Source organism: Vombatus ursinus, unplaced genomic scaffold, assembly GCF_900497805.2.
Source record: "Vombatus ursinus unplaced genomic scaffold, bare-nosed wombat genome assembly UNPS02015399.1, whole genome shotgun sequence".
Classification (NCBI taxonomy): domain Eukaryota; kingdom Metazoa; phylum Chordata; class Mammalia; order Diprotodontia; family Vombatidae; genus Vombatus; species Vombatus ursinus.
In genome coordinates this window covers 9,326-20,013 of record NW_020955177.1, presented here as the reverse complement: position 1 = coordinate 20,013, position 10,688 = coordinate 9,326, and positions in this window count along the sequence as shown.

Sequence of the window (10,688 nt, the reverse complement as noted above, 5' to 3'; positions counted from 1 at the left end):
TGTGTGTGTGTGTGTGTGTGTGTGTGTGTGTGTGTGTGTCCTGCTCTGGGGACCTGACTTCCTAGATGGGGTGTGCCTTGGGAGACTCATTCCAGATATATATGTGTGTATATATATATATATATACACATACATACACACACACACATATATATACATATATATGTATATATATAACACCTGTAACATTCCAAACCAAAATACCCTCCCTGACCACCAATCCCCTCTATGTATTATGTAAGCTACTTGAGCGCCGGAATTTCTTCACTGTGTTTTTGTATCTCAGTTCTTAATACAGTGCTTGGCACTGTAAGTGCTTATTAAATGTGTTTTCTTTCATTCATTCAATAAATGTTTGCTCAATTGAGTTGAATTGGGGCCTCAGTTTCCTCATCTGTAAAATGGAGATAATTATTTCTGAACTATCTACTTTACAGGGTTGCTATAGGAAAATGGGCAGCTAGGGAGTGTGATGGATAGAGTTCTGGCCCTGGAGTCAGGAAAATCCAGTCTCAGACACTTACTAGCTGCATAATCCTGGGCAAGTCCTTAACTCTTCTGTGCCTCAGTTTCCACAACTATAAAAGAGAGGATTTGATTCAGTGGGCTTTAAGGATGCTTTCTGCTCTCCAGCTCTGATCTGTATGCTGCTCTGATCTTCCAACTCCTGATCTAGCATTTTTCTCTCTAAAACAGATTCCCTGGAGTCACTCACACTCACTAACCCCCATCTGATGTATGTGATTGTCTGTTGGCCCATAACGATGAGGGCTGGGTGCCTCTCACAGCTGAGACAGAGAGAGGATTAAAGGCTCTTCGAGTCTTGTAAGAATGAAAGCCATCGATCTGGATGAGAATGGGATCTGGGCCAAGCCCCCTAAAGTCAAACCCAGGCCACTCGACAAGCTTTCATGAAGTGCTTACTATGTGCCAGGCACCGTGCTAAGACTTGGGAACCCAAATGCCAGCAGAAAGTCTTCAAAGAGCCTCCCATTCCATGGAGGAAGACAGCACATAAAAGAGAGGAGGTAGGGAAGAGGAAGACATGAAGGAATGAAGACGTGGTTGGCTAGAGTGTCTTCAAAATGGAAGTTCTGAGAGGAACCAGTCAATTAGAGGGAGAAACTATAGGGGAGTATGGAGCCCATGGGTGGAGTGAGTTTCCAGGGTGAGGAGGTTTGTGGGGCACAGTAGAGCCAGAGAATCAGAAATACAGACTGCAGAGGAATGTTCCCTGAACACCCTCTCACTCCTCTTCCTCTTCTGGGAAGAACATACTGCCCAATCTCCCTGGGTGGGAGCCCAGGCCACCCATCTGTGCCCCCAGGGCGTGGGGAGAAAGGAGGTGAATGGTGTCATCAGAACATGGAGAGGGGGCAAAGGCCAGTGACAGGCCAGGCTAACCAGGCTCAGGGCACCAGGGACCCTCTTGGGGCTGGCAGTCAGCTGAGCATTGGGTCAAAGGAGCAGTGGAAGTCAGATTTGGGTTAAACTAATCAGTCAATGAGTGTTTATTAAAATGTAAGGAACTGAGAATGCAAAAGCAAAAATGAACCATTCCCTGCCCTTGAGGACCTCACAGTCTAAAACTTGGGGTCAGAGAGAGGCTTGAGTTTGAATCAGGATAGTTTTGAGACGGGCTGGAGTTTGGGATCAATGTATGGTGAAAGATGGGCTTAAGTTCAGGGTCAGAGATGAGCCTGGGGGTCAGAGGTAGGTTTGAGTTTGGGTTCAAGGGTCTAGATCAGAGACAGCTTTATTGCAAATGGGGATAGAGGTGAATTGGGAGGGTCTGGTTAATGGTCAGGAGAGACCTTGGGTCAAGGTAGGAGTTAGAGGCAGGTTTCATGTCACAGTCAGGACAAGAAACCATTTCTAAGGAGGGAAATGCTTTTTAGGAGAGGAGACAAATGACTTCTCATGGTTTGGGGAAAAGTGAGAAGATAGTGGTCATCAATGCTGGGGGTGTAAGAATTAAAGGAATTTCCCTGAGGAGCTGGATGAGGGAGACCAGGGAGACAGGAATAGAGGCAGTGGGAGCCTGGGCTGGCCCTGCCATTGGGGGACTTGTTCTAACAGCAAAAGCCTTCCTTACCCTTTGGAGAGCATCTGGGGGATGGTGGCCAAGATCACAGCGTCATACATTCAGAGCTAGGAAGAAGATTCCACAGTACTGTGACTTACGTGGACTGGACAGGCTTGAAGGGAAGGCCATTAGCCCTCTAGCAACTACAAGTGCACCCCCTGATTCTGAGGTAGACTTAGCCTTAGGAAGAACTGGAGGTCTGGAGGTAGGGGCAGATGGGTTCACCAGAGGGTAGGTCATCAGCCTCAATGATTCCCTACAGGGGAAGCCTCAACCACAGCTTGGCAGTGTATGTTTGGAGGTCAGTATTATCCTGGGCAGGAAGGGGGTGCTTCAGGGAAGGAAGGAGAGTTGCTTTGACTGTCTACAGGCTCTCATGAGTCCCTAATGAGTTATTTATAGTTTTCTCTGGGATGAAACAAAGACTGTTTAAAAAAAAAACCTAAACAAAAAACAACCCCCCAAACCAAGCTTAGATGAGCCCCCACAGTTGTAACCTGTGACCTAGAAGGTAAGCCTGAGGTTTACACTGGCTGGGTTCAGTTTTGGGGTCTTCTCAAGACACTCTTTCCCTCTCCAGTGAGTGCCATCTTACCCCAGGATCCTGTCTAGTCTTCCAGGCTATAGTGCTACCTTTTGGTTTAAACTTCCTCAAAAGGAAGGCAGATTACTCCTTTCCCCTCCCTCCCTTGCCACCACCAAGAGAAGACATTGCTGGGATTGCTAGAGTGTCAATCTCTTACCTTCTGGTCAATTTGATGTCCTCCAGACCAGTGATGCTATCTTAAGATCAAGGCAGCTAGGTGATGCTACAGAGGATAGAGCATTGGGCCTAGAGTTAGGATGACTCATCTTCCTGAGTTCAAATCTGGCCTCAAATATTTACTAGCTGTGTGACCCTGGGTGAGTCACTTCACCCTGTTTGCCTCAGTTTCCTCATCTGGAATGAGCTGGAGAAGGAAATGGCCACATCTCTGCCAGGAAAACCCCACATGGGGTCATGAAGAGTTGGACATGACCTAACAACAAGATCAAGGTTCACCATAAAGGGGATTTTGCACTTGATGTAGAGGGTAAACTGCCTTCCCTTCAGACCTGTACAGTCTGCATGACTCACAGTACTAATAGAAGGCAAGATCTAGGTATCACCTTCCACTTCCAAGCTTTGTCTCCAGCTCTTCCTCTAGGGCTGATGTCTTGTGACTGCTTCTCCTGTCCCCAGGATGTCTGCCCTAGGCATTCTCCCTGCTACAGTGCCAGGATCTCTGGGGCTAAGCAGTTCCCTGGGTGGGTGAGTGGGTGGGGGGAGTCTGTTCAGAGAGACAGGCTTCCTTTCCCCCAGGGACCAAAGTCCATTTTCTGGCATCTGGTCTCTGTCCATGCCCAGCTCTGGTTCTGTCCCCAATAGACTGACTGACCTTTACGATTCTATTTAAAAGGCAAATACCATAGTTGTGGACACAGTCACTCATGCTCATTGAGGTGCCAATGGGTCAACAAATACCACGCCAACTATACTGTCTATATCCTCATTAAAGAGCTGGGACAGAGATGTCATAGTGGACAGAACACTGGATCACAGTCAGAGGATTTGGGTTCCAATTCTGCCTCTGCCATTTACTGTTTATAATACCTTGGCCAAGTCACTTCTGCTCTCTGGGCCTCAGTATCCTTACCTGTAAAATGAGGAGGCCAGGTTAGATTCAGTTAATCACTAAGCTTTGATTGAGTGCCTACTATGTGCTAAGCACTGGAGATATAAAGAAAGACAAAAGACAGACCCTGTCCTCAAGGAGGTCACAGTCTAATGGGGGAGACATCTACGGACAATGTGCTATCTACAGGGTAAATTGGAGAGAATCCACAGAGAGCGGGCCCCACAATGAAGGGGAGCAGGGAGAGGGTTCCTGTAGAAGATGGGGCTTCAGAGGGGACTTGATCCCTCAGTCCCTCCCCAACCTCCGTGATTTCCACGAGGTTTCCATGGAACTGTCCACAACTTCCCCACAAGATGAGAACAAAGACCTTAAGTGACCTGGGATATCCCTCATGATGAGGAGTACAGAGCAGCAAACTCAGGATTGGGAATCCTCAGAGGTGTAGGGGACCCCTCATGAGCAAAGTCTGCATCAGTCAGTCAGTAAACATTTATTAAGTACCTACTGTGTGCCAGGCATTGTGCTCAGGATCAGCACCTGTTGGGCATGTATTAGTAGACATCTTTGTTCAAGGATGGGCTAGCCTGGCTGGCCTCTGAGGTCTCATCCAGTTAGAGAATCTGGGATTCTGTGACCTGAGCTTGGACCCTGGCTCTGGTCCCTCCTTCCTTGTGAAGATGACCTTAAGCGTATCATTTCCCTTTCCAAGCCTCCAGTAAATGAGCCGGTGTGACCTCTGCTGTCCCTTCTAGCTTTACATTCAAGGCAGAAATCACATCTAGTTTTTTTTTCTTTTACAGTAATTTCCCTCTCTAAACTGTGCATTGGCAAAAGCAAGCACTTGAATTTAATAAACAGAATTTAAGAAATGAAATTCTTTTTGGCCCAGAGCAGGGAGCAAAGTTCAAGCAGACTGTTTCTAAGGGAAACAAACTCTGGTGAGGTTGGGATGGGAAACAGAATGAAATAAAGGATAATTTGGTTAATTCTGAGTTTCCCCTAAGGTGGAATCTATTCGTCCCAGAATGGTCTCTTGCTTCTGTCTCTGCCCTTTTATAGATTTAGAGGTGGAAGGGAGTGTAGATTACCCCTTCACTTTGCAGACATCCAGAGAAGTCATGTGACTTGCCCAGACATTTCCTGCTTAAAGACCTCCAGTGGTGGAGAACTCACCACCTTTCCAGGCAGCCCATTCCACTGAGGGCCAGATTTCATTTGGAGGTTTTTCCTGACATTGATTCTAAGTATGCCTCTGTAACTTTCTGCTCCTAGAGGTACCCTCTGGGGTGAGGCACCATAGGTTGAATCTCTCTTTCATGTGTCAGCCCTTCAGTCACTTGAAGGCATCTATCAGATCTCTAAGTATTCTTTCCCCAGGTTAACTGTCCCCAGTTCTTTCAATGGTCCTTCTATTGTTACGACACTAAGGGGCATTTCTGTGGCCCTTTCAAGATTACGAAGCATGTCCTTTTGACCCTCACAATAATCTGTGACATAGGTAATGCAGGCATTAAAATACTTTTTCTAGGGACAGAAACTGAGGCTTAGGATAATTGAATGGTCACATAGCTAATAAATATTAGAGGTGAAATTTAAACTCAGGTCTCTTCCAACTCCAAATTCAATCCTTTCTTTCCTCACTAGCATAAGGTTTCTGTAGGATATTATCCCAGACTCTGTTTCCTAGGCAGGTAGAAGGAGAGATAAGGATCAAGCAGCATCTTGCCTCTTCCTCCTTTCCCCCATAATGCCATCATGCTGACTTCTTTCCAAGAATCCTAGATCTCTCCCCTTGACTGTGGACATACCACATCCAATAGAGATCCGGCCCAGTGAGAGTAAGAAAATGACATCAATAGGAGACATCAATGGCTCTCATCAGAAGCATGAGCTGAATGTCAAGTATGTGCCCTGACCATATGTGTCCCTTTCATGTTTTCCTTTCATGTACAGTTCCTATGCCTACCCAGTCTTCCTGCTGATGGTCTGTATACCTGTGGGAGAGTGTGCCTCAGGTTTATGGGAGAAATGTGTTATTGCTCCTTTTCTATTATGGTATTTTATTAAATACTTTTTTTTTATACTAGTTGTGTCATCTGGTTGACTAGTTAAAATCAACACATCAGTGGGGGCTTATTTGTTTAAATAAGTTCTAGGTTCAGTCAGAACTACTGCTTTGAGTGAAGAAAGACCCATATGGTATCTTTAACCTGGGGTAGCTATTTTGGGGGCCACAAGTGTGTGGTGTGTGGTGTGGTGTGGTGTGTGTGTGTGTGTGTGTGTGTGTGTGCTCCAGTTGCTAAACCCAGATAATAATAGCAAAATTTATATAGCATTTTAAAGTTTGCAAAACACTTTTCAGTCATTATCTCATTTGTACCCCAAGCCAATCCTGTGAAGAATGCTACCTTTCATTCTTCAATAGATCTGTGATCTCATAGCTAGAGATCCCCTCAAATGTTGCAGATCACGCCTCTTCATCCCCACTCTTCCTGAGTAACTAAATCTCTACATTCTGGAGGCTTTTGTCTTGGTCTCCTGATATTAGCTACCTATGTAGGAAAATTCCATATGAGGCACCTGTGTGAAGTTAATATTTTGGGGATGATTCCAGAATCTAGGATTTCATGGGCATAAGGGAACCCAGTGTTGGCTGACTGGAGCATGGAAAGGTTAAAAGTTTGTCCAGGGTCACACAGGAAGTAGGTGTCAAAAACTGGGNCTTCATCCCCACTCTTCCTGAGTAACTAAATCTCTACATTCTGGAGGCTTTTGTCTTGGTCGCCTGATATTAGCTACCCATGTAGGAAAATTCCATATAAGGTACCTGTGTGAAGTTAATATTTTGGGGATGATTCCAGAATCTAGGATTTCATGGGCATAGGGAACCCAGTGTTAGCTGACTGGAGCATGGAAAGGTTAAAAGTTTGTCCAGGGTCACACAGGAAGTAGGTGTCAGAAACTGGACTTGAATCCAGGACGCCCTGACTCCAAAGTTGACTTTCTATCTACTATGCCAGGCTGCCTCTTTATTAACATTACAACATTCCTTTAATGATTCTTTTCAATGAACAAAGATTTACCTTCTTTCCCCTCCCAGTGAAAAATTCACGGATTCATTTACTAAACATCTATTAAGCATCTACTGAATGTTGAATGTCAGGCACTGTGCTAAGTGCCAGGATACAAAAAGAGACAAAAGACAGTCCCTCCGCCCCTCAAAGAGTTTGCAATATAATGGAGGGAGGAGCTTAAATCCTTGCAACAAATATTCAAAGTTGAGTAGAACACATTCCTCTGTTGGCCATGTCCCAGACCATAGATTCCACTACCTGCCTCCAGGGCAAGGGTAGTATGCAACTTTCAGTTTTGATTATTTGAGGATTCTTCTTTTTGTTACATTGTTGCAGCCATTGTGTATACTATTTTCTTGGTGCTGCACCCATTCTCAGAGGTTTCCCCAGGCTTCTCTGTCTCCCTCCCTTTGGTCATTTTTTAAAGCCCAGTAACATTCCATGACATCCCTGTGCCACAATCTGTTCAGCCATTCCCTGGTCAGTGGGCATCTGCTCCATTTTCAGTTTTCTGTTACTCGTAAAAGTACTGCTAGGAATATTTTGGCATCTATGAGAACTTTCTGCCAGTGACTGTCTTGGGGCATATGCTCACAGTGCAATAATATCTTGGTGATAATATTATTTTTTTATAACATTTTTATTTAAAGTTTTAAGTTCCAAGTTCTATCTTTCTCTCCCCTCCCCCCACCCCCCTCCCTGAAATGGTAAGCAATCAGATATAGGTTATACATGTGCAATTATGTGAACTATTTCCATATTAGTCATTTTGTACAAGACTCAAATAAAAGAAAAATGAAAGAAAATGAAAAATAGCATACTTCCTTCTGTATTCAAACAATATCAGTTCTTTCTCTGGAGGTGGATAGTATGTTTCATAATTAGTCCCTTGGGATTGTCTTGGACCATTGTATTGCTGAGAATAGCTAAGTCATTCACAGTTGGTCGCAGTTACAACGTCGCTGTTATTGTGTACAACATTCTCCTGGTTCTGTTCACTTCACTATGCATCAATTCATGAAAGTCTTTCCATGTTTTTTGAAATCATCCTGCTTGTCATTTCTTATAGCACAACAATATTCTATTACAATCATATACCACAGCTTGTTTAGCCACTCCCCAATTGATAGGCATTCCTTTAATTTCCAATTCTTAGCCACCACAAAAAAAGCTGCTATAAATATTTTTGTATGAATAGGTCCTTTTCCCTTTTTTTTTGGATGTCTTTGGGATACAGATCTAGCAAGAGTATTGCTGGATCAAAGGGTATGCACAGTTTTATATCCCTTTAGGTATAATTACAAATTGCTCTCCAGAATGGCTGGATCAGTTCACAACTCCACCAACAATACATTAGTGTCCCAGTTTTCCCACATCCTCTCCAACATCCAACATTTTCCTTTTTTGTCTAATTAGCCAGTCTGATGGGGGGATGTGATACCTCAGAGTTGTTTTAATTTGTATTTCTCTAATCAATAGTGATTTAGGGCATTTTTTTCATGTGAGTATAGATAACTTTGATTTCTTTGTCTGAAAACTTCTTATTCACATCTTTTGACCATTTGTCAAATGAGGAATGACTTGTATTTTTATAAATTTGACTCAGTTCTCTATATATTTGAGAAATGAGGCCTTTAACAGAAATAATTGTTGCAAATCTCCGGCTTCTTCCCGCCCCCCCTCACCCCCCGTTTTGTTTCCCTTATAATTTTGGTTGCATTGGTTTTGTTTGTGTAAAAATTTTTAAATTTTATATAACCAAAATGATCAATGTTACATTTTATAATGTTCCCTATATCTTCTCTGGTCCTAAATTCTTCCCTTATCCACAAATCTGACAGCTATACTATTCTATGCTCTCTTAATTCTCTTATGGTAACACCTTTTATGTATAAATCATGTGTCCATTTGATCTTATCTTGTTATATGGCTTGAAATGTTGGTCTATACCTAGTTTCTGCCATAATGTTTTCCAGTTTTCCCAGCAGTTTTTGTCAAATAATGAGTTTTTGTTCCAGAAGTTTGGATCTTTAGATTTATCATAAACTAGATTCTATGATAATTTATTATAATGTATTTGTACCAAATCCATTCCACTGATCCACCACTCTATTTCTTAGCCAGTACCAGACTGTTCTGATAATTACTGCTTTATAACACAATTTGAGATCTGGTACTGCTGGACCACCTTCTTTTGCAGTTTTTATTGAATCCCTTGATATCCTGGAGCTATTGTTCTTCCAGGTAAATTTTGTTATTATTTTTTCTAGCCCTATAGAATAATTTTTGATAGTTTGATTGGTATAGCACTGAATAAATAGATAAATTTAGATAAAATTGTCATTTTTATTATATTGGCTCAGCCCATCCATGAGCAATTAATATTTTCCCAATTGTTTAGATCTGACTTTATTTGTGTGAAAAGTATTTTATAGTTGTGTTCATATAGTTCCTGGGTTTGTCTTGGCAGCTAAACTCTCAAGTATTTTACATTGTTTATAGTTATTTTAAATGGAATTCCTCTTTCTATCTCTTTCTTTTGGACTTTGTAAGATACAAAAATGCTAATGATTTATGTGGGTTTATTTTGTATGCTGCAACTTTGCTAAAATTGTTAATAATTTCTGATAATTTTTTGTTGATTTTCTAGGATTTTTTAAGTAGAAAAACATATCATCTGCAAAGAATGATAGTTTTGTTTTCTCATTGCCTATTCTAATTCTTTTAATTTCTTTTTCTTCTCTTATTGCGATAGCTAACATTTCTGGTACAATATTAAGTAATAGCAGTGATAATGGGCATCTTTGCTTCACCCCTGGTTGTATTGTGAAGCTTCTAGGTTATCCCTATTATAGGTAATGCTTGCTGATGGTTTTAGATAAATATTACTTATCATTTTAAGATAAGCTCTATTTATTCCTATGCTTTCTAGTATTTTTAATTAGGAATGAGTACTGTATTTTGTGAAAAGCTTTTTCTGCATCCATGGAGATAATCATGATTTCTGCTGGTTTTGTTATTGACATGGTCAATTATGCTGATGGTATTCCTAATATTGAACCAGCCCTGCATTGCTGGTCTAAATCCCACCTGGTCATAGCATATGATCCTTGTGATATATTGCTGTAATCCCTTTGCTAGTATTTTATTTAAAAATTTTGCATCAATATTCATTAGGGAAATTGGTCTATGATTTTCTTTCTCCGNTTTTATTTAAAAATTTTGCATCAATATTCATTAGGGAAATTGGTCTATAATTTTCTTTCTCCATTTTCATTCTTCCTGATTTAGGTATCAGCACTATATTTGTGTCGTGGAAGGAATTTGGTAGAACTCCTTCTTGGCCTATTTTTTCCAAATAGTTTATATAGTATTGGAATTAATTGTTCTTTAAATGTTTGGTAGAATTCACTTGTGAATCCATCTGGTCCTGGGGTTTTTTCCTTAGGAAATTCATTGATGGCTTGTTCAGTTTCTTTTTCTAAGACTGAGTTATTTAAGTATTTTATTTCTTCTGTTAATCTGGGTAATTTATATTTTTCATCCATTTCATTTAGATTGTCAAATTTATTGGCACAAAACTGGGCAAAATAGCTCCTAATAATTGTCTTAATTTCCTCTTCATTGGTGGTGAATTCACCTCTTTCATTTTTGATACCAGTAATTTGATTTTTGTCTCCCTTTTTTAAATCAAATTAACCAAGTTTATCTAGTTTATTGGTTTTTTCATAGAAACAGTTTCTAGTTTTATTTATTAGTTCAATGATTTTCTTACATTCAATTTTATTAATCTCTTTTTTGATTTTCAGGATTTCTCATTTGGCATTTAATTGGGGATTTTTAATTCATTCTTTTTCTAGTTTTTTTTAA